General features: G+C 42.4%; 1 protein-coding gene and 1 long non-coding RNA gene across 4 annotated transcripts in view; one reads left to right on the forward strand and one right to left on the reverse strand.

Annotated features, from left to right (window-relative positions):
- The window catches only part of LOC114160787 (thyrotropin-releasing hormone-degrading ectoenzyme), a 165,029-nt gene that overhangs the window by 78,265 nt on the left and 61,984 nt on the right, over positions 1-24,780 (forward strand). The gene's annotated exons all lie outside the window — the stretch shown is intronic.
- Positions 9,152-13,120, reverse strand: LOC114160788 (uncharacterized). The gene is made up of 3 exons (XR_003598851.1): positions 12,616-13,120; positions 12,235-12,525; positions 9,152-10,419 (listed from the first exon to the last, which is right to left on the reverse strand). It is a non-coding gene; the product is annotated as an uncharacterized LOC114160788 (long non-coding RNA).

Raw genomic sequence — 24,780 nt, forward strand, 5'->3', positions numbered from 1 at the left:
TCTGCATCCAAACAACCAGTCAACCAAAAATCCAACCATCCACCCAACCAACACACAGACACCGACTAAACATCTAAACCACTTTCTAACCCGAAATCCATCCAGCTAGCCACCTACCCAAATCCATCTGCTACACTAACATCCATCCGTCTATAAGTCCATCATATATCAAGCACACCATCCAATCCACTGCCTGACCCACACATCCATCCAACCAACATTTCTCCAGCCCACTAACCAACAGAGGCATAATCAAAAACACCAACCAACCTTCCTACCTGCTGTCAAACCCATTCAATCCGTCCATCTCCCCAACCAGCTAACCCACAGACACCAACTAAACATCCAACCTACCAAACTGATAACGGTATAATGTTGCCTAATGTTGGGTAATCAGTAATAAAATCAGTATTTCTTTGGTTCTGAGGAGTTTATTACAAACGTCTAATGAAGAGGTCAGCGGTCCAACTTCCTTCCGTTACCTGCTGGACCACAGCAGTAATGCATCACTGTTTTTTCATCAGACTCTGGTTCTTCCTGACAGCTTTCTTCTAATTAAAACAGCCACCAACAGGGAGACGGAGTTCAGGAGAACAGATTTCTGCTCTTCATGTGTTGATCTCGTTGTCTTTCACATTAATTCAGCCATATGCAGGAGGAATTAGCACCGTGTGGGATCATGAGCGCTGACAGCACAGCCGACACACACACACACACACACATATCTGTTACTGTACTGATTAATGTCCCTAATGAATGCTGGTCTTACTCACTTTTTGTTCACTGACTGCGCCGTCAGGAACGAAACAGGATCCTGATTGGTTGGAAAGTTAGTCAGGTTTTCTATAAAGGTGGAGTTTGAGATGGAGAAACTTCTCTTCAACCATTGAAGTATTAATTTTGGTCTGGAAGAAGCTGAGATAAAACAGGTTTTTGAATTATTTTGTCTATTTTTGTCCCAACCCTCACTTAAGGTCATGGAGATGTGAATCAGTTTCCATTAAACAGTTCAGATATTTGGGACTGAAACTTTTTCTTTCTGCTTAATGGCTTCTCCTTTTCTACTGCACCTCTTTCATGTGGGGTTCCACAAGGCTCCATTTTAGGTCCTCTGCTTTTCTCCTTATACGTGTTGCCACTTGGATCAATCATAACCCGACTCAATGTCATATTCCATTATTATGCAGTTGATTTGCAGATTTATTTACCATTACATTTATGATGTAGTGATCCCAAACTTTCTCTCTTTGAATCCATCTCTTCAATCAAATCGTGGCTTTTTTAATGGAAAAAAATTATGGATTTTATTGGACGACAAAGCTGTCAGTTGTTCCTACTGTCTAAAAAACCCTGAGCTCATGTTTTGCAAGAACTTAAAATCTGACAAAGAATCGCCTCTATAGTTTGGTCTAGTTTTTACTGTCGAAAGCTTCTAGCCTTTTGCAAACCGTTGTGACCTGGAGAAGATCGTCGTGACTTTATCAACTCCAGAATTGATAATAGAAATGCTCTCTGAATACAGCAACTCGCCTTTTAAAATTTTATTTGAAGGTTTTTCAGGCACTAGTATCTGTTAGTGCAGCGGCTCAGACAGAAAATGGATAAAGAAAGAAGGGAGGAAGACATGCAGCAAAACTCCCAGAGCTGGGAATCGAGACGGCTGCATTGAGTACGAGGCGGCCACGCGTTGCCCCAACTCACCGTTTAACTCGCTCTCCCAACACAGCGCATTTGTTTTTACTCACTCCATCCAATGGACTCGGTTAAAATTGAAGCCAAAATTGCAACATTTGTTACGTTTTCAGCTGCTGTGCTTCTCTTTCACAAACCAGCCAAACCTTTTGAAAAAGCTATTTTCCTCCTCGCCTGTGGGGGCGCTGCACCTCGAACCATGAAGGAAGTGAAACACAAACCTCTCAAGAAGACACTGAGCACATCTTCCTTCGTCACGAAATGTAGACAAAAAGATTTTAGTGACTGTAGGAACTTGGCCAAAGTCCATGAGCCATTTCTACCACTAACACTAGTTGGCGTGTTTGCTTTGGTTGTATTTACCCAGAATGCCCTGCAATGTAGTCCACTTCCTGCTTTTGGAGCGGTCTCCAGTCCGCTTGGAGTTCACATATGTATTCAAACTGCACTAGAGTTCACTTCAACTGAACCAAAACCGAGGTTTATAAGTGGACCAGAGTTCAGTTTGTTGGTTCAATTAGCGTTCACACTTCACCAACCGAACCGATTTTCTAGACAAATGAACTGGAGTTGGATTAAAATGCACTACGCCTGGCTGGTGGTGTTTCAGTATCACTTTGTGTTTTGCTTTTAAGCTGGTATTAACCTCCAGCACTGGCTGCAGAATCAGAACCGGAACCAGTTCAGGTTGGAAAACAATAGCAGGACTCACCTTCAGCTGGAAGCGTTCCCCACCAGTGGGTTTTCCCCACAGTTGCTTGAATCCTGGCTTTTGTTTGTTCCACTCAGCCACATAAATCGGTTTATTGTAAAAAGAGCAGTTCAGTTGTTGAAACACTTCATCACGCTGTGTCACATCTGCTTTTGGCTGAACCCACTCAGAAATCCACTCCGTCCTCCTGAGAACAGCAGCTGTCGAGTTGTATTTGCTCCTCTGCAGAGTTTGGGCTCAAAGTGGATAATTTATTGCTGCAGTCAGTGTTTGCATAGAGTTCATTACAATACAGGGAGCCATAAATCATTTGATTGTTCCTCCCTCTCTCCCCTCTGCTTTTATTTCATATTTGTCTCACGTTGAAGCTCCGCGCTCCTCTACTGTCTGTGTTTCTGCTGCTGCTGTGTGTTTTCACCTCTGACCTTAAACTTCCAGACCTTCTGTTCTGATCCTGGAAGTTTGCAATGTTTCCAGAAGACTGACAAAAATCTGTTGATATCTCTGAGGAAATTAGGTTTTAATTTTAGGTGTAGATCCTCCAGTCCTTTTACATTTTCATCCAAGTTCTGGCTCAGAGTAGGAGGAAAACATTTTATGTTTCCAAAACATTTAATGAAGCTGCAGGTACTGACTGACTCTGGAGCTTCAGTTTGGTTATAAAGTCAAAGTTCCTCAGTCAGAAGTGTCCATCTTTAGGCTGTGTTCACTCCAGGAATGTCCTTTGGTCCACTTGTTTGGACCAGACCAAAATCGGATATGGTTTGCAAGCAGACTATAATTTGTAAGCAAAGCCACGTGGGTGATGATTATTATTACCTTTAGACAGAAATATTGGACACAGGACAGAGCAGACCCGAAAAACAAACTTTGGAAGTCCTGCTTGTTGATTTTCTGTTATTGAAACTGAAATACCATCTTTAATGTCAAGAGCAGCTCTTGCATTGCAGGTTTTGATGTGATATTCCTAATTTTGGTACGGCATCAGGGAATGTTGTCCTGCAACTTGCTGCCAGCAGCATCACTAAGCAGAAAACGGAGGCTCCAGCACCATTCCAGTCCAACCAGTACATGCAGTTGCAGCGTTAGCAACACTGAAGGGCTTTTGTTTAAAATTAATGCCCAGCTATGGTGGCACATGAAAAGACGTACATTTCCTGTTGTTGATCTGTATTCGCACCAGAGTTTATGGTCTGGGACCAAACAATCAGACCCAGACCAACGGAGGAAACAAACTGCTCTGTTTAAGGTGGACCTACTGCATACAACTAGTTGATGCCGCACATTTCAGTCACCTCTACATGTCTGCGGCTTTTGGCCAGGAGGCGATGTCTTCAGGTGCTGGTCAACGTTCATCAGACGTTTGGACCCTTAACCACGTCGTCGTCCTGCTGGCAGGTCCAGCAGTGATGGCTCATCGCCTCCTGGCCTCCAGCTCAACTCTTCCCTCTTATTCCAGAAACAACATGATGATTTTTCTGCTACGTTCTCACAGTTGGTCTGCTTGGTCCATTCCAAACCCAACTGGGTCCAGTTTCAAAGGATTCAAATGATTTGGAGTTAAACCAGGTTTATTGTTCCATCCTCTTCCTGTAAAGCACTAGTCCTTCTCTTCACTCTGGATTCTGATTTTCCTTTCACCCACATCGGTTAAATACAGCAACTGTACCGTTATTTCAGCTACATTTACTTTTACGATGGTCTGAGGGATGAAATTAGTACCAACACATAGTTTCTCTTTCTCCAATGAAGCTGTAAACTCAGCTGTAGAGTCTAGTAAAAAGAAAAGCATTGAAGCTTTGATCAATGTGAATATCCTTACAGCCGTAGTTGTATTTCATTGTTACTGTGGCTGATTTCAGTTCATATCTGCGTCTAACACAGGGGTGGGCAATCCTGGTCCTCGAGGGCCGGTGTCCTGCAAATCTTAGATGTCTCCCTGGTCCAACACACTTGAATCCAATAACTGAATCACCTCCTAAGTGCAGTCAAGTTCTCCAGAGTCCTGCTAATGACCTCATTATTTGACTCAGGTGTGCTGAAGTAGAGATGCATCTAAAAGTTGCAGGAGACCGGCCCTCGAGGCCTGGAGTTGCCCACCCCTGGTCTAACACCACAAACAAACATCTAACACCATCTAACAGTTCATGTTTGCTTGTTTCAGAGACGCTCTACTAGAGGTGAAACAGCTGAAAAAATATATTTACTCTCTAAAACTAATGAACCACAAAACCGTCAGCTTATGTTGGCTTTAGGTTTTTGTGTAAAAAGTTTAAAAAGCTGCAGGATAGGCTGAACTCTGGTTCTGGCTGGCTGAAAATGAAACACTCAAAAGCCTCTCTGGGCTTATTGTGTTTATTAATCAATGAGAGAAACATGGAAAAAAAAAACTTTCTTTTCCTCTCGGTAAGAAAATCAGATTAACAACCCTTCACATAAAAATACAGCTGGAAGGAATCATTACTTTTTATGTTTATGGGTGGATAAATCCCACTAGAAAGGAATATTCTGGCTGCTAAAAACTGACCTTAAAGGGAAACGCATCTAATGAAACATTCTGCAGTTTGCTGCAGAAACGGCTCTGTGAATAAATCCTCAGAACTTCAGCCAAAAATTTGCTGTGCATCAATCAGGTGGAGGATAAATAACTTGTTACCTGGATGCTTTAATGTTGAATCTTGTTGCTGTCTTTGTTCTGTAACCGAGTCTGGATTTTTTAGGTTATTGCTTTATTTTGATATATAAAAGAAAAAATACGTATTATATCCTTTAATACCTTTCATGTTTATTGTAAAGGAGGAAATCTAAATCTGCTTCCAGAGTGCCTCCATCCCTTGAGCCCTAATAATTTGCAGGTAGTCGTATTGACCGCTCCCAGCCCTCAGGGGAACAAAGTTTATTAGTTCAGCACATTTCAGCAACAAGGGCAGGTTTTTATGCTTTACATTATTAGAACAGAAAAACAATCATTCTACTCTTCAAATGTCATCATTCCAAAATATTGGAATAGATTTAGTATTTACTTCATGTTCTTCTTATTACCTTTGTGTCGTGTTTCTGGTACGCCCGTAAACCAGTCGCACAAGCTACATCTGCTAACAGCGATTAGCGACAAATCCGCTTCTCTGGTCCCACTGGGAATTTATTTCTGCTTCATAAACAGATCTGATTGGACGCTGGAAAAGATGACTGTTGTATTCAAGTTGGGCTAAACAAAGTTATTCAAGCCTAAAATAGCAATTCAATGCTAACAGGTTGCTAATGCTAAGGTTAGCATCCACAGTCCATGAATGATCAGGATTCCTGAAACGATTTACTTCAATCTGATGGTTGAACAGATTAAAAACAATTAATTAGATGTTAAACTCACACGTCCAGTTATTAAATAATTTAGAAGCAAAAATGATATTTGAATTGAAAATGTTGCTTATTTTTGTCGATGTATAGTTATTGAATAATCGTGATTGATTACAGATTACAGAGATTAATGGAGCTCCACCACTAAAACAAGAAATGCATTTTAAAGTCGATTTAAAACTTTCTGAATGAGAGAGGAGGAAACATTGGAGCAGTTGGGATGGCAGCCAAAGCAGACGATGTTCCTCCATCACTGTAATCATAGCTGATTACCCTGAGTGAATAAAAATGGAGTCTGTTGTGTTTTATTGAAATGTATCTGGAGTATTCATCCAGGATTGATTTTCTATAGGCTGTGGCTTATGAGATGAGTCGGTACATTTCCCCGTTTGGCTTTGTCTCCGGGCTCAAAGTGTTTTTGCTCTAATTGATTTTCCTCCCGGTTCTTCTTTTAATTGACAGAAGCCGGCGGCTCAGACAGACAGAGACTCGGTGAGCTCTGCTCTTTGTTGTGGCGCATCAAAGGTTCCTCGGCTGTGACTTGTTTTGCTTCCCTGTGCCCGTCGAACATCAGGAAGTGGGGAATCGCTGAGAGAAACCATTAGAGGGAGACATTAAAGCAACCTCTAATGAATTGGGTCTGAACAAACCACCTCACTGTCCGTCAACACAAGAACGGATAGAACTAAACCAGAACATGTCATTGGTTTGTTGAACACACAGATTTGTTCTCATCAGGTTTTTAAGGAAAGGATTTCACAAAATCACACTGATGTTGGTACAAATTTAGCATTTTGATCAAATTTAGCATTTTGATCAAATACAGAATAGAACCAAGTAGAAACATCCTTTACTGTCCCTCAGTGGGGAAATTCAGGTATCCAGCAGCAATTTGAGACATAAATGGAAACAGATTCACTAGAAGCTAAAAATATAAGAATAAATAAAACTGAGAATTTATTTATATACATCAGGGAAATTCAGGAATCCAGCAAAAGTACAAAACATACAATAAATATGAGCAACAGTCCAAGTAAACAGGAGATACTGGAGTAAAAACGCTGCAGTATTCTGCAGTCCAGTTCATGAACTTTAACTAGGCCAAGGTGTCGTCCAGTCTAAAGGCAACAGGGACAAAAGATCTCATGATTAGAAGATTTGCCTGAATGTTTACACATAAAAAGATCAACACTATTTACAAGAAATTAGAGAAATGTTTAAACTTACAGCAGAGTTGGGGTCCTGTGATGACCCAACCCAGATAAGGAGGCCTTAGTCCTCAACATGCCCGTCACAAATACGAATGAACCTTCACTGGTCCTGAGGATTCATAAACTCACAGAAGTATTTTAACGTTTATTCTGTGAGCTTCTCTGACCTCTGACCCGACTGTAAACCTCAGTCTCGGTTTGGTTGAAGTGAACTCTGTTTTGGTTTGAATTAATGAACATATTGGGTGTATCTTCCTGAAGGTCTGGTGGACATTTCCTCACCAACCTTGGCCTGAAGGGTCAGTCCCCTCCTTTATTCCCTACACCATTTTCCTTTATGTTCCTGCATCTATATGCAGACAGTAACTCTGTTCAAAGCATTAGCAGCCAGTGGACGACTGCTATTTAACATTCTTTTCTAAAACATAAAAATCAAGTCCTGTCAGTGATCTAGTTGATTGGACATCATGTGACTTACTGGGCGCCACATGGCCTGATGCTTTGCATGGAGTAAAGAATATCGGTGGTTGGGAAGACGACACAATCAAAGAAAGAATCTGAAAGAGAGACTCAATGTTTTGCTATTAATTTAAAACGCTACTAGAGCAAGATAACAAGGTCCAAAGGAATCAGATTTCACAGGTCAGTAATAAGTTTTAATAAAAAAAGAATCGATATAAAAAAGTGGGGAGTAGGTTAGCTCTGCTGTAGCTTGACTTTGATGAACGTAACATGTAGCTAGTCTTGCTGCGCGGTTCGGTGTTTCGGTTCAGTTAGCACAAAAATAAGTCGACCTAAACGTTGACAGATTATCAGTGGAGCAGCTGTTTAAATTAACTAATGAACCACCGCGAGTATTCAGACAATCACTTCTTAATGATCGCAAAATAAACATCAAGCCTGAAAATTCAACAAACATAAAACTGTAAGAGATTAATGCTCTGAATGTTGGTATTTCTGCGTAGTCTGTGTGGGAGTTTCTAGTGGGTTTTTCTGGAGCTGTTGTCATGGCAACGGGTCTCCATGCGACATTAAGCTGACACAGACTGGAAAAGAAAACGAATAGAACTGGTTTTATTGTTCTCCTGGGTTTCCACATCCTGGACTGACTGCATCATTCGTTCTTAGAACGTGGCAAAATTCAAATCAATCGTCAATCATATTTTGAGGGGCAAAACTGTTTTCAACTGTAGGCAAACATTGAGCAAAATACAGACTCATTCCATAAAATATGACTATAAAGTTCAATATTTTAGTAATTCCACCACCAAACGAAAGATGTTATACAGATTAATATAATATTAATCTTACAAGCCTCATCAGGATGTAAATCCTACGTTACTGAGTAAAACTGCATGTCTTTCACATTTCAGTTTTGGCTTCATTCTAGTGGAATTGGAGTTGATGATGTCATCATACACCTGCTTCAACAAACTCACTGATGAGACTCTAGGGAAGGCAGAGTGTCTTGAGTCAGAGGCTTCTTCAGATTCAGTGCAACACAGACTGCTACAGGAGATCTTTCCTTCCAGCAGCCATCACCATCTACAATAACTCTGAAGAATTAAGGAGTTACATCAACATTTAATTTCCCTTTGGGATTAATAAAGTAGTTCTGAATTAGAATTGAATTTGAATTTGAAAAAAGACTCCATGGAACGAGTGTGAATATTAATCTGAACTTTAGTGAATTTCACAAATCAGATAAAGGTTTCACAAATCCCAAACATGGATTAAAATATTCAGCTATTAGAGCAGAATAATCCAGTCCAAGTTTAAAGAGTCTCAGTGTTGTAGTTTTTTAACTAGAGTTGATTAAAGATGCAGAAGGTAATGAAACATTAGGTGGAATCGCCCTTTAGCTGTTTCCCAAACTGGAATCAGAAACCAACTTCAGCTTCGTACATTTTAGGCCAATAATTATAAACTTGAAACCAGTTTCTTTACTCCTGGGTCAGCAGGGGGCGCTGGAGGAAAGAAACACCTGATGAGTCAGTCATTCATTTTTGCTGATATTTACTGAAATAAATTCTTTAATTTAGTAGAAAATCAGATTTTTTTTTAGTGAATAACCACGTATTTATGATGTTGTCCATCAGTTTGTTATAAATATTATAAATATATATTTCTTATATATTTCTATCAGTCAGACTGCAGTAACAAACTTCAGTCAATAATCTTTATTCTTTATTAATCAGAATCAACAAGCAAACATTAAAGATTAAACTTTACTGTAAATGATTCATGTTTATAAAAGTAAAAAATACAACAAAACTCTGCAACTGTATTCAGATCACAATAAATCCTGTAATGAACAGTTTAACAAACTGAATTAAAACTTTACTGAATATTCATAATATTTAGAATAAATGTTCGTAATATTGATATGTTTCCCTAATAAAGCCATAATCAACACCAAGCAAGAATTTACAGATAAACCAGATAGAAATCATTATAATTTCATTAAATCAGACGAAACTTTCCCTGAATTTCTGAAATCATTTCTATAACCAAAGCAATGAGGGACACAGAGCTGTCCATGTGAGGACAGATCTGTGTCCCTCTGCGCGTCCTGCAGCAGGTCAAACCTTTCTTCAACCTGTGGAAACACAGCCTGAGGTCAAAGGGTCACAGGGTCAAATGGTCGAGCCACTCCATCCAGTATCTCCATAAAAAATTATCTAAGTAAGTCTTTAAAAGCTCCAGTTGCTGCAGAATTATTTGTAAACTCTTCAATAACCTGGAGGTCAAAGGTCACCCTGACATCATCCCGACAGTTAACATCAACTAAAGAGCTGCTTTAAAAGACAGAGGAAAAATCATTTCTTTCATTATTCAAGTATTTAACAAATATAAATGATTTTAATAATCCTAATTTATCCAAAACAGGAAAAGTTTCATTTGATTTAATGTCTTTTATCTGGTTTTAACTTTATATCTGGCCTAATATGCTGCCAGCAAACTTAAAGAAATTAAAGAATATATATTATATTAATATAAAATAAAACATATAAACCATCAGCTGTGGTACCTAAATGTGAAATATTATTAATGTTTTAGAAATCTGTTTTCAGATCACATCCAGTCTGACCCTGGAAATTAATGTTTTTACACTAAAAATTATTTATTTTACTGATTTTTTATGTTATTGGCTCTAATGGCCTTTATTTGATAGTGAATTGACAGGAAAGAAGGTAATGAGAGAAGGAGAAGACATGCGGTAAAGGCCACCAGGCCGGGAATCGAACCTGTGATGGCCACGTTGAGGACTAAAGCCTCCATATATGGGCTGTGTTTACCCTCTGCACCACCACAACATTCCCATATTTTACAGATTTAAATTGATTTCTGGTGTCAGGAAAACAAAAAAAACCCAAAGTTTAACATGTTGCTGAGGGTTTATGAACTGCTGTTCCTCCTCTGGCTCTAGTTCTGTGAAAGTCCCACCTGAAAAATATTAAATCACATCATTTAGAAGAAACTTCATAGAAACCAGAAAACAAAACAGATGCTGAGTTTTTTCTTGATGTCAGTAAAATATAAATAGATGATAAATGATATTATTCTGGTTCTCGGAGTTAAAAACAATCAGCTGTTTCTGTTGATCTTACACCAGGAACATGAATCTGTTCATTAATCCAGAAGTTTCCATAACTCTAACTTTACAGAAGACTTCAATGCTTTTGGTGCTCTGACTTCCCATTCTATCAGTTTGTGCTGCTGTCTGGTTTGTGATTCAGCATCTTGACTGGCAGCGTTTGCTGTGGGGGTCGGCTCACCAGAAGCAGAGCTGGTGGTTTAAATTTATTAACTGGTCTGGAATATTCATTCACTCTAGAAGAGATGAACTTTGTCCAGGATTGATTTGGCCACTTTGTTCTCTGTCAGGCTTTGTTCTTTGGGGAAAAGCAGGTTGAAGTTACTGGAACAACTGGTGTGTCTGAAAGGGTAGCATGTTATGGTAGCATGTTACGGTAGCATGTTATGGTAGCATGTTGCGATAGCATGTTGTGGTAGCATGAATGGAGCCAGGCTCTCTGGTTATGAGATCCTTCTCTGCTTACTTTGTCTTGGTTCTGGTCCAGTTAAACTCAGAGGTAGGTAGCGGTGCTGATTATCGTTCTGAGCTCATTCATCTCAGGGGGCAGCATGTCATTTATGGCCTGGATTATTCCTGTTATTACATGTAGAGGACGTAACTCTAATAATGTTTTTTTTGCATATTTATTAAACTGTCACTAAGCCCTGACAGTATAGACGGTATTACAGGTCTGATGGGCCACCAGGTGAATTTCTGCTTGGTGTTTTAAATAGTTTTTTTTCATAAAGTCGTAACCCGGAGCTTCGGCTCGTCTGTTCTGAGGGTCTAAAACCAGATTATGACAAAGTGAAGGTTGTTACTGACATGTCTGGGCGTTGTAAAGTAAAGGAGCTTCATCAGGGTCTAGACCTCATTGAACACATCTGGACATTCCTGCTACATCTGCATTGACCAACCAACCCGCCGAGAGCACAGACAGAGAGTACGCAGGAACAGACAATAAATAAAGTCAGAGCAATGAACTGATTTCAGGCTGACATACAAATAATTCTCTGAAGAAAGACCATCATCAGACCAAGGAGCTTGAGCTTTACTGCAGCGTCATGATGAAGATATAAAGCTGTTACATTCTGCTACTGCTCACTGAAAACAGCAGAGAAAATCTGTTCTGAAGCCCAGAAGGAGAATCTGATGTGGGAAGGAAAGAGATTCACATGGAAGAGGAAGTGAAGCTGCTTCCTGCTGCAGATGGGTCCCAGAATCTGGATCCATCTGAGGAAGATATCAGTGACTCTTCAGGTTCCTCATCAGATTCCTCCATCGCTGCTGAAACCCAGAGATCCAACATCTCCAGAGCGGTTCTTCTAGCAGAACCGACCTCTGGGCCGGAGCAGAGCTAGAACAGGAACCAGTGGTACCGACACGCTCAGCTGTTGGGAACTAACCAATCAGCAGCTTACAAAGCCATGACATCTTCGTCTGGGTTTTGCCAGATTCTTTAAAGACACAGAGCTCTCAGTGAATTTAAATGTCTGATATTCAGATGATTAAAAAAAAATCTCCATTCTAAATCATTTTGTTGAACTAAAGTTTCCTCTTATTTGAAGTCATTTATTCTCTTTGACAGAGAATAAAAACATTTTGTAATATCTGCTTAGAGATAAAAGGTTTTTGTTCTCAGATTAGTTTTTAAAAAAAAGCTACAGATGTTTAATGGTTACCTGATTTTCTTCTGGCCAGAGTTGATCGATCACTTCTTGAGCAGGTTCATAGCCGTCCATATATTCGTTCCTGTCGTTCCTATCCAGTATTTCATTAACCTTTTTTCTCAGAGTTTCTTCGGCTTTTTCTTTCAAAACCTGATTCACAATATTTTCTTCTTCTTTTATTATGATCAGCTCATAAAGTCCATCTCCATCCATGTAACATTTCCTCCAGTAGTCACACCACTTTAGTAAAGAGAAGCAGAAAACCAGGAGGAGGAGGCCCAGCAGTACATACAGGCCATTAATCTGAAGCAAAGAGCAGAGCATGTTTATTACTAATCTAACCAAAATGAATATTTTACAATCCTGTACATAAATAGTAATCTTAAAACCCACCTTTGACTTATTTTTCAGATTATCAACGATGGCTTGTTCCTCTATGGTTCTGTTTGTCTTGCAAGGAATCTGAGCCTGTTCTTTAGGCAGGTGGTTCTGACAGCAAGCGTACCAATCTCCATCAAATAATACAGAGACGACCCACAGCAGACTGATCACAGAAGCCTTTACTATCTGAACAACAAGATAGCAGATTTTCTTACATATCTTCCTTTTCTTCATACAGCAGCACGCCCTCCAGGCACCATTGACGTCCTTGTCATTCCAAAGTAACAAAAGGAATATTATAAAAATCGGCATACTGATGTATACATTGCAGTGACCTCCCTGATCCTGGCAGGTACAGACCACTTCTCTATCAAACAAAACATTTTGTGTGAAAATCACAATGATCGTAGCGTAGGTGGCAATCTGAGGAAAGTAAGAAATCAGGAAGTTTTTCATCTTGATCATCTGAAAGTCCTTCGATTCTGACACTGTGATCAGGTCACTAGATTCTGCAGTTTATGAATCTAAACATCTTCAAAACAAGAACCTCCCTCTGAGTCACTGCAACCATAAAAGGAGCAACCTGCTGTGATTGGTCAACTTTAACAGGTTAACATGCTGCAACATTGTTAAGGTATAAAATAAGCACCGCCCATCCCAACCAAAGAACCTCCTATTTCTTTACATCTTTAATCTTGTGCCCTACATGATGTACAGGGACAAGACGGAGCAAGTTGTCTTCAAATGTTCATTTTCGTTATTTACCGTGACGTTTGATCCCTTACAAAAAATTTCCATAAAAATCACATGTAACTACATGAAAACCACACATGTGGTTCACACAACTTTTTACATGTGAATGATGTGTGAAAGATGTGATTCACATGTGAAAGCACATGTATATGTGTGATTTTGGAACGTTTTGTGGTAAAATCACATGGGAATCACATGCGATTCACACATTTACACATGTGGAAATATGTGATATACATGTCATATACATATATACAATTATAAAATAATGGGACCACCTTTTTTTACCAGGAAAATGTCCAATTTCTTCATATTATTCACTTTTGGGGCGTGCTGTGGTGGCGCAGGGGGTTAGCACGCCCCACATTTGGAGGCCTTAGACCCGCGGACGTCGCGGGTTCGACTCCCGGTCCCGACGACCTTTGCCACATGTCCTCCTTCAAAAATGGCGCCGGCTCAGCTGGCTGCCTGCAGACGCAGCTCCTGTTGTGTGTGTGTTAATCTGTGTATAAAAAATTCTTGCTGTAACTGCAAAATAATCTCCCTGCTGGGATGAATAAAGTAATTCTTCTTCTTCTTTTCACGATGAATATGAGGTCACATGCCAATCTCATATAATTTTCTAAAACATAACTGCATACTAAAGTAAACTTGTAGCTATGAATCAAGACTTCTAAGACAAGTAAATATGTACACAAAACAACAATTTATTTACTACTGTTTGAAACTGTTGAGAACCAGAAACAACTTTTAACATCTGAGAATGACACCATACAGATTTGTCCAAAATTAGGCCCAGACAATAAGCGTGTCGAAACCAGATGTGTAGAAACGGGTTTAATACCATCAGTGCCGGTCCAGAGAGGGAAAACAAAACCTCAGGTAAAACCTCAGTGACTGGTCCTTCACGTTGTTTCAGGAGAGACTGTAGCATTCGACTGTGAACCCTCTGAGTCTCCTTAATGTCATGTTAGCTTGTATAGGGGTCTTCTTATATGTGCCAGTAACCACAGGTGAAGGTGCTGTGGGTGGTGATGCTCAGGTGGGGAGTTTTCCTTCTCCAGTATTGAAGGTGATGAGGTCTCTGGCTGTTCTGATGTGTTGCCCCATTCATTCCTCATCTGAGCTTCACTGGACCACTGGCCTCCAACAAAATGTAAAAATTAATAAAACAAAGCTCCTGTGATCTTGACTACATTTTATGTACACACACACACAGCAGAGTCCTACTTTTACATCAGTATGTAATTGGCCAGAATGACTCTGATCTGCTAAGTAAAGCAGCATAACGTGACGTTGTTTGGTGACTATCCTGTCAAGCTGAAAAACATTCAGTTGATAAAACTATGATTCTCTCGGCAATTAAAAGAAAAATCACGCAGTGTTAAAAACAGTAACAGGTCAATTTATATTTTTCAACTGGAAGAATGTCGTCATAATAGCAGCTCAAACATCTGCACGCGCTCCAGACATGGAGGGAGAAATGGCCGTTGTGTTATAACGGTCCTCAACTTTAATTTTGACTGAAAAAACAGCTGCCGTCTGTTGGGCCCTCCATTAAAAAAATAGCCGAGGTAAAGTTTAAGTAGTGAAGCATCAAACCATCAAATCCGCACTAATTTGTTTTGGGAGCTGTAGGACTCGAGATAAAGTCTTCAAACTGTAAAATCGACTAGCATTCAGCTAACATTTAGCTAGCATAGCATGACTTCAATACTAAGGAAAAGTTCACCAGTACATCACTATCAGTACGCATTACTTTCCAGATTTATATTTCTGTGTGAATTCAAAACAAGTAAAACATTTCTTACCTTTTGTTTGGGAAACAAAGCCAACTCTTCAAGTTCACTTTATCCATGAAAAGAGAAAGAAAGCGCTCAACTATCCGTTTTTTTTTTTTTAATATATATATTTTTAATCGTTCTCAACTGTCCAATGGTGCGAAATGAAGAATCTTTTAGAGTGGGGGTTGGGCTTGAAAGCATCTCGCGAGATTTTCAAAATAACACAAAATATATGTGTTTTATATTATATATTTATATAAATATATAGTAGCTCAGACTTAAACCCTTTATTTTGTATTAATTTATTTTATAAAGCATTTTAAACTTTTATTTCACACCAGTTGGTTATTTTTTTAGTTAACTATATACTTTACATTATTATCAAATATTTCTAGTGTCGCCTTGTCTTAAAGTTGAAGTTTATGCCTCTGGCATAACTTAACATTTATTTAAGTTATGCCAGAGGCACATAAACTAAGGCACATGTGAGAAATATGTGATCCCATGTTGAATAAACCATGGATCACATGAACAAAATACTTTATCGCATGTGGAAAATGGGAATTTCATGGGATTTTTTTGTAAGGGATAGTAAAAACAGTGAAGATCAATAATAATAATTAGTATGTTAAATGAAAGAAACGTAAATAAAGAAACAATAGTTTAATAGAAGACGTCCTGCGCTCATGTAACCTTCTGTTTCTTGGAAACATTCCTGGAATTTCTTCATTCTGTCTCCGACTTGTAGAGACAAGAGAAAATGGCTCCTATTTCACCTGCAGCCTGAAGCATCATGAATGAAAAACCAACAGAAACTCATGAAGCTGGTTTGAGCTCTCTGCCCCAACCTGCCCCTCTGGCAATTTCACTAAAGTGGGTTTAGAAACAAATAGATGCCGCACTCTTCAGAGCAGATGAGAATAACGGGGAGTTTAATAATCATATAAACATAAAGTGACGTTTTGTAGCAGATCATCACAGATTCATCCAGCCTGAAACTGTCCAGTGAAACGTTTCCCTCTGCTGCTTCTCATCTGAAGAGCTTCCTGAACAAGATGCAGTTTTACAGTGAAAATGTATTCAGTCAGCATCCAAATGTTTAAAAATAATTTTAATATGAGGAAACAAAAAGTACATAGATCCTTAACATCCAGACGTTAACCACAGATTTGATTCATTTCTGTTTTTCTGAGGGGGATAAAATCAGTGATCTGCTGTTCTGGGTTTTTGATCTTATTAAATATAAATAATACCAAAGAAATATCAAATCATAATTCTCTGTCATATATTAAACTCCTGCGTTTTAAAATTGAAGTTTTCTTAATTAGTTTGATTGTATTTTGTTACCAGATGTGTTTTTTGTGTGACGTTCTCATTTCTCACATTCATGGCTTCATGCTGGCCGTGGTTCGGACCACATCGCCTCTGAATTACAGCACCAACTCTCCACTGGTGAAAATAAACCTGCTGGGTTTCTGCTTGGCAACAAGACAACAGTAATGAGAGCCAGACAGACACTGACATGATGAGGTTGATGATTATAATGCTGCAGGAAAGAAAGACGTGGAGTTGATTTTCATGTTTCAAAAAACGCTTCGGAGCAAAAACAGAAAAATAACAGAGAACGCAGAAACAAAAACCACAAGAACCGAGAACAGAAAGCTAGCAGAAAGAAACGGGATTTAACAGGAGGAAATGAGAAAATGTTTTATGGTGAGTTTGATTAGAGAAGAAGGAATAGATAGAAACAAGTTTCAGGCAGAGGAGAGAGAGAGAAATGGCACAGGGGCAAACGAGGGTAACACTGGGTAACGAGGAAAATATAACCTATAATAACTAAACATAAGATTAAAAAACTGGAGAAATTAAGTAACATGACTGGTCTAATCAAAGAATGGAAACTAATAAACAGAAATAATAAACTCAAACAACCAAACCAATTTAAATATGGCAGACGATATTTAAATACTTAATTTTTAATAATACATCCATCCATCCATCCATCTTCTTCCGCTTATCCGGGGTCGGGTCGTGGGGGTAGCAGCTTCAGGAGGGAGACCCAGACTTCCCTCTCCCCAGCCACTTCTTCCATCTCCTCCGGGGGAATCCCGAGGCGTTCCCAGGCCAGCCGAGACACACAGTCCCTCCAGCGTGTCCTGGGTCTTCCCCGGGGCCTCCTCCCGGTGGGACATGAACATCTCACCAGGGAGGCGTCCAGGAGGCATCCTGACCAGATGCCCAAGCCACCTCAACTGGCTCCTCTCGATGTGAAGGAGCAGCGGCTCTACTCTGAGTCCCTCCCGGATGACTGAGCTTCTCACCCTATCTCTAAGGGAGAGCCCAGCCACCCTGCAGAGAAAACCCATTTCGGCCGCTTGTATCCGCGATCTCGTTCTTTCGGTCATGACCCAAAGCTCATGACCATAGATGAGGGTGGGAACGTAGATCGACTGGTAAATTGAGAGCTTCGCTTTATGACTCAGCTCTCTCTTCACCACGACGGACCGGTACAACGCCCGCTTAACGGCAGACGCTGCATCAATCCGCTTGTCGATCTCCCGCTCCCTTCTTCCCCCATTCGTGAACAAGATCCCGAGATACTTAAACTCCTCCACTTGGGGCAGGACACCCCCCCTGACCCGGAGAAGGCACTCTACCCTTTTCCGGCTCAAGACCATGGCCTCGGATTTGGAGGCACTGATCCCCATCCCGGCCGCTTCACACTCAGCTGCGAACCGCTCCAGCGAGAACTGCAGATCACAACCTGATGAAGCCAAAAGGACCACATCGTCTGCAAAAAGCAGAGATGAGATCCTAAGGCCACCAAACGGATCCCTTCAACACCTTGGCTGCGCCTAGAAATTCTGTCCATAAAAGTAATGAACAGAATTGGTGATAAAGGGTAGCCCTGGCGGAGTCCAATTCTCACCGGAAACGAGTCCGACTTACTGCCGGCAGTGCGGACCAGACTTTGACTCCGGGGGACTTTGAACAGGGGGGCCACCACCCCAGTCTGCCAATCCAGGGGAACTGCCCCCGATGTCCATGCGATATTGCAGAGTCGCGTCAGCCAACACAACCCTTCAATATCCAGAGCCTTAAGGAACTCCGGGCGGATCTCATCCACCCCCGGAGCCTTGCCACCGAGGAGCTTTTTAACCACCTCGGCGACCTCGCCCCCAGAGATTGGAGAGCCCAACCCAGAGTTCCCAGGCTCAGCTTTCTCAATGGACCCTAACCCTTCCTCAATGTTGGTGGGATTGAGGAGGTCTTCGAAGTATTCTGCCCACCAGCCCACAATGTCCCGAGTAGAGGTCAGCAGCACACCATCCCCACTATAAACAGTGTTGGTGCCGTACTGCTTCCCCCTCCTGAGACGCCAGATGGTGGACCAGAAGCCGTACAGAAGTCTTTCTCCATGGTCTCTCCAAACTCCTCCCACGCCCGAGGTTTTGCATCAGCAACCACCCGAGCCGCATGCCGCTTCACCCGCCGGTACCCATCAGCTGCTTCCGGGGTCCCACAGGCCAAAAAGGCCCAATAGGACTCCTTCTTCAGCCTGACGGCATCCCTCACCGAAGGTGTCCACCAACGGGTTTGAGGGTTGCCGCCGCGACAGGCACCGACAACCTTGCGACCACAGCTCCGGTAAGCCTCATCGACAATGGAGGCACGGAACACGGTCCACTCAGACTCCATGTCCCCCACCTCCCCCGGAACGTGTTTGAAGTTTCGCCGGAGATGGGAGTTAAAGCTCCGTCTCACAGGGGATTCCGCCAGACGTTCCCAGCAGACCCTCACAACACGTTTGGGCCTGCCAGGTCTGACCGGCTTTCTCCCCCACCACCGGAGCCAACTCACCACCAGGTATGGTCAGTGGACAGCTCTGCACCTCTCTTCACCCGAGTGTCCAAGACATACGGCCGCAGATCCGATGAAACGATGACAAAGTTGATCATCGAACTGCTGCCGAGGGTGTCCTTAGACTTAGACTTAGACTGACTTTATTGTCATTTTGCATGCACAGGGTGTATACAGAACGAAATTTCGTTGCATACGGCTCAGGACAATGTTTTGAGGTTCCAATGTTGTGAGGTTACTCCAGAATAAAATAAAATACAGTATAAAATATGAATATAAATATGAATATAAAATATAAAGTGCAGGACTGACAGTAAAATGGAAGTTATTTAGCTATGTATATGTGCAAGGTATGAAGTGGAGACCAGTTTTTGAGTGCAGTCCAGTTAAGAGTTCAGCAGTCTGATGGCAAGTGGGAAAAAGCTGTTTCGGAACCTGGTGGACCTGCACCAGATGCTGCAGAACCTGTTTCCAGAGGGCAGCAGGGAGAACAGTCCATGGTGGAGGTGTGAGGGGTCACTGACGATGTTTCGGCCTCGGGACACGCAGCGCTGGGATGAAATGTCCTGAATGGAGGGAAGGGGGGCCCCGATGATCCTCTCTGCTGTCCGCACCACTCTCCTCACGTTCTTCCAGTCGGAGGCGCTGCAGCCTCCACAACACACAGAGAGGCAGCTGGTCAGAATGCTCTCTATGGTGCTTCTGTAGAACATCTTGAGGATGGGCGGGGGCAGGTGTGCTCTTCTCATCCTCCGCAGGAAGTACAAGCGTTTCTGTGCCCTCTTGACCAGAGACGTGGTGTTCACAGTCCAGGTGAGGTCGTTTGTGATGTGCACCCCCAGGAATTTGGTACTGCTGACCACCTCCACAGCTGAGCTGTTGATGAGCAGTGGAGCGTGGCTGGGCCGGTTCTTCCTGAAGTCGACAATCATCTCCTTCGTCTTGTCAACGTTCAGGATCAGGCTGTTGTCTCTGCACCAGTCCACCAGCTGCTCCACCTCCTCTCTGTAGTCCAGGTCGTTGTCGTCTCTGATGAGGCCCACCACCGTTGTGTCGTCCGCGAACTTCACGATGTGATTGGTGGCGAACCTGGGGGCGCAGTCGTGTGTCATCAGAGTGAACAGCAGAGGGCTCAGGACGCAGCCCTGACGGGAGCCTGTGCTGAGGGTGATGACCTCGGAGGTGTGTTGTCCGATCCAGACTGACTGAGGTCTGTCTGTGAGGAAGTCTAGCAGCCAGTTGCGCAGGGGGGTGCTGAAGCCCAGGTGTCCCAGTTTTTCTGCCAGATGCTGTGGGATGATTGTGTTGAACGCTGAGCTGAAGTCCAGGAACAACATCCACACATGAGCGTTCTTCTCCTCCAGGTGAGCCAGGCTCAGGTGTAACGCGGAGGAGATAGCGTCCTCAGTGGAGCGGTTTCGGCGGTAGGCAAACTGGAACGGGTCGAATGTGGGGGGGAATCTGGAGACGATGTGTTCTTTTACCAGCCTTTCCAAGCACTTCATCATGATGGGAGTCAGTGCCACAGGCTGGTAATCGTTGAAAGAGGTGACTTGAGGTTTCTTTGGCACCGGAATGATGGAGGCAGTTTTGAGACAGGCTGGCACTGTGGCTTGGTCCAGTGAGGTGTTAAAAATGTTTGTTAGGACACCAGCCAGCTGACCTGCGCATTCCCTGAACACCCGCCCAGGTATGTTGTCGGGGCCTGGGGCCTTCCGTGGGTTGACTCTTTTCAGAGTCTTGAACACATCGGCTGTGTCCAGGCAGAGTGCCTCCTCTTCCTGGTGGGGAACAGTTTTCTTTGCCGGAGTACTGTTCAGTGCCTCGAACCTCCCAAAGAAGTTATTGAGTCCATTTAGAAGGTCAGCATCAATTTCACCCACTGGGGGGGAGGATGGATTGTAATCTGTGATCGCCTTTATGCCTTGCCAGATACTCCTGGTGTTGCTGGTGTCGTGGAAGAACTCCTGTATTTTCTGACTGTGGGTTCGCTTTGCTAACCTGATAGCACGGTTCAAGTTGGCTCTCGCTGTCCTCAGTGCCTCCTTGTCGCCAGACTTGAAGGCTGAGTTCCGTGCTTTTAGCATTTCCCGTCCTGGTGCCAAGTGCACATATGGACACCCTTATGCTTGAACATGGTGTTTGTTATGGACAATCCATGACGAACACAGAAGTCCAACAACAGAACACCACTCAAGTTCAGATCGGGGGGGCCGTTCCTCCCAACCACGCCCCTCCAGGTCTCACTGTCATTGTTCTTGGTTGCCGTTGAAACGGCTCATTAAAATGATTTAAAGTGTCATTCTCCTTTGTTGCTTAAAGTGTCATTCTCACGTGAGCGTTGAAGTCCCCCAGCAGAACAAGGGAGTCCCCAGGAGGGGCACTCTCCAGTACCCCCTCTAAAGACTCCAAGAAGGGTGGGTAATCCGAACTGTCGTTCGGCCCGTAAGCACAAACGACAGTCAGAACCCGTCCCCCCACCTGTAGGCGGAGGGAGGCTACCCTCTCATTCACCGGGGTAACCCCCAACGTACAGGCGCCGAGATGGGGAGCAACAAGTATGCCCACTCCTGCCCGACGCCTCTCACCGTGGGCAACTCCAGAGTGGAAGTATGTCCAGCCCCTCTCAAGGAGACTGGTTCCAGAACCAGAGCCATGCATCGAGGTGAGACCGACTATTTCTAGCCGGAACCTCTCAACCTCACACACTAGCTCTGGCTCCTTCCCAGAGAGGTGACATTCCATGTCCCACTAGCCAGCTTCTGCAACCGAGGATCGGACCGCCAGGGTCCCCTCCCTTGGCCGTCACCCATCACACACTGCACCCGACCCCTTTGGCCTCTCTCATAGGTGGTGGACCCATGGGAGGGGGGACCCATGTTTCCTCTTTGAGCTGAGCCCAGCCGGGCTCCATGGGTAAAAGCCCGGCCACCAGGCGCTCGCCATCATGCCCACCCTCCAGGCCTGGCTCCAGAGTGGGACCCTGGTGACCCGCGTCTGGGCGAGGGAACGCCAAATCCAAAGTTGCCGTTCATCATTGGGGTCTTCAGGCTGCGCTTTATCTGGTCCCTCATCTAGGACTTGTCTGCCTTGGGTGACCCTACCAGGGGCATGAAGCCTCAGACAGCATAGCTCCTAGGATCATTGGGGCACTCAAACCTCTCCACCACGATAAAGTGGCAGCCCAAGGAGAGGGGCATACAACAGAAGAAATTAAACTACAATGTCTCAGCAGTAAAGCATTAAACGATTTATATTCTTATTAAAGTTATTATTCATTATTGAACGCCAACCAGACCGGAGGCCACTCTAAAAGCAGGAAGTGGACTACAGCACAAGGCATTCTGGGTAAATACAACCAAAGCTAGCATGCTAGCCTAGCGCTAGCAGGAGAAATGTCTTCTGGTCTTTAGCCAAAGACTAAAGAGAAATCCTCAAACTGTTAAAATCTGATGCCTCCATTTTTATTTCCATTTCATGAAGAAGGAAGTTGCTCTCAGTGTCTTCAGAGGATTTTGTTGTTTCCTTCAGTGGTTCTTGGTGCAGCGCCCCCACAGGCCAGGAGGGGAACAGGTTGGTTTGACTCAGAGAATCACAGCAGCTGGAGGTGGAGCAGATGATGTGATTTGGTTTCAAATCAAATCTACCAAACAGTGCAGTGTGAAAACATCCTTAGATTCTAATCTGGTTCCTCCTGGATGAGTCGTTTCTGATCTCTTGTGATTCTGCAGCAGCAAAGCCTCAGAATAACTTTGTGTCTTTTTCTTTTCTATCTGCTTCTTAGATAAATCCATATGTTATGGTTTGGTAATATTTTTGCCTCCTGCATTTTATCAGATCCTTTTAAATAGATTTATTGATTTAATAGTCACAGCAGTGATGGATGGTAGTTTTCTGTTGATCTGAAACGTTTCTGGGACAAGAAAGAAGCAAATAACTTTTTCACAGCGTTGCAGTTATTCCTGCTGGCATCTTCAGCATCGCCTCTAAATCTATAACCAAGTTGACAGACTTCCAGCTTTAAATCCCAAAACAAACAAGATTTCCAGGGAGTCGATTTCAAAAGAAAATAGATTTTTTTCCGTTACCCTAACATGGATCCAGTCGAGACTGATTACTCTGACACTCGATGGCTCCACAGATGTGTGGAAATAAACACTTTTGGAGCCAAACGACAGGCAGGACTCGTCTGGCTGTGACGACGCTGCGAGGATCTCAACCCAAACAGAGCGAGAATCAGACCCAGTCCCTCCGCTGGATGAATATTTATCAGCCAGAGCCAGAAGAGGGGAAGGAGACGATGATCAAAGGCACGGATCCGCTTTGTTCCAGAAGAGAGTAAAACAAAAACGATGACAAAGACGAAGGGAGAGAAGAACGAAGGTAGAGACGTTGAAACAAATTAATCTTTTTTATCTCTAGTTTGAATTATTTACCAGGTTTCTGCAAGGTCTTACATTTAATTGTTCTAATTTCAGGCCTTTAATAGTTAAGATACACCAAGATTTTACATAATGAGTCTTAAAATAAATGCAGTACATTTTTTTTCTTGTCAAATGAAATGGCAGCTTTTGTTTGTTCCTCGTCTGATAGTCAAAACGAGCCGAACAGCCAGTCGGAGTCCAGTAGTGAGAATTCCCACTATGTTTGGTCTTTAAATGCATCATGTACTTTTCCCTCTCTGGGAACCTGCAGCTCATTTTCACAGTCCCTGTAAATCTGTGACTTATTTTAAAAAACTGATTGGTGCGTCCTGAACCACGCTGTCAAAGAAAATCTCCTGAATATTCAGGCTGATCCGCTGCTTAAAGACTTTATGTTGTTTTTATTTAACCACATCCATAAATTCACTCCTCCAGTGAATTTAAGGCGATTTGACTTGAAAACACAGATTAGGACTCAAAGCTTTTGTCAATAACTAATGAAGCTGCAGGAAGACGCCGAGGTTTGCTGCAAAAGCACCAGAGACAAATATAAATTAAGTTAATCATTTTCTACGTAACTCTGAAGCTATTGAGTAAAGTATGTGTGTCAAACACGAGGCCCGGGGGCCAAATCCGGCCCGCCACAGGCGGATTATGTGGTCCCTAGACTCCAGACAAATGCATAAATAGAACCAGTTGTGTGCTTAAATATTATTTTATTAATCAAATCAAAGTGGTTTTTATCCGTTTACATTAACCAAATCACATCAGTCAGTTCTTATGGTTTTACTGATTGTGGAAACTGAAAGTTTTCCAGAAAAATGATCAAAACGTTGGTTTTATGTGATACCAACTCCCTCCAGTAGGTGGCAGTACATTTTACTTCTACACTTGATGTCAAGTTTGAGTCTGTTATTGATTATTTGCAAGTAATTAAAAGTTACATTTACAGTCATATATATGTATATTGCAAAATTTCTTGCAGATATTTTTAAATTAACAATTTATTGCAAAAGAAATTACAAAAACATTATGAAATCCTGGAAGGACTGAAAAACAGCAGTGTGTATAAATGAGTTTGTTAGTGCAACTGGGTGACTGTGAATCTTAGTGGACAAAATGACTGGAAAAGTTCTGGACCAGCTCAGTCCATTGATCCATTTTAGATAAATGTTTCCATCTTTACTGTTTGAACTGGGAGAGACAAACCCTAAACTTAAAAATAAAGGCCCTATTAAAATAATATGAAAATGTGTCATTCAGATACATCAGAAAATGTTAATGAAATATATATATTTATGTTACTATAGCAACCAAAAACATTTCTCTCTGGATATTTGGAGTTATTTACAGAT

Source organism: Xiphophorus couchianus, chromosome 17 (genome assembly GCF_001444195.1).
Source record: "Xiphophorus couchianus chromosome 17, X_couchianus-1.0, whole genome shotgun sequence".
In the NCBI taxonomy this organism is placed as follows: Eukaryota; Metazoa; Chordata; class Actinopteri; order Cyprinodontiformes; family Poeciliidae; genus Xiphophorus; species Xiphophorus couchianus.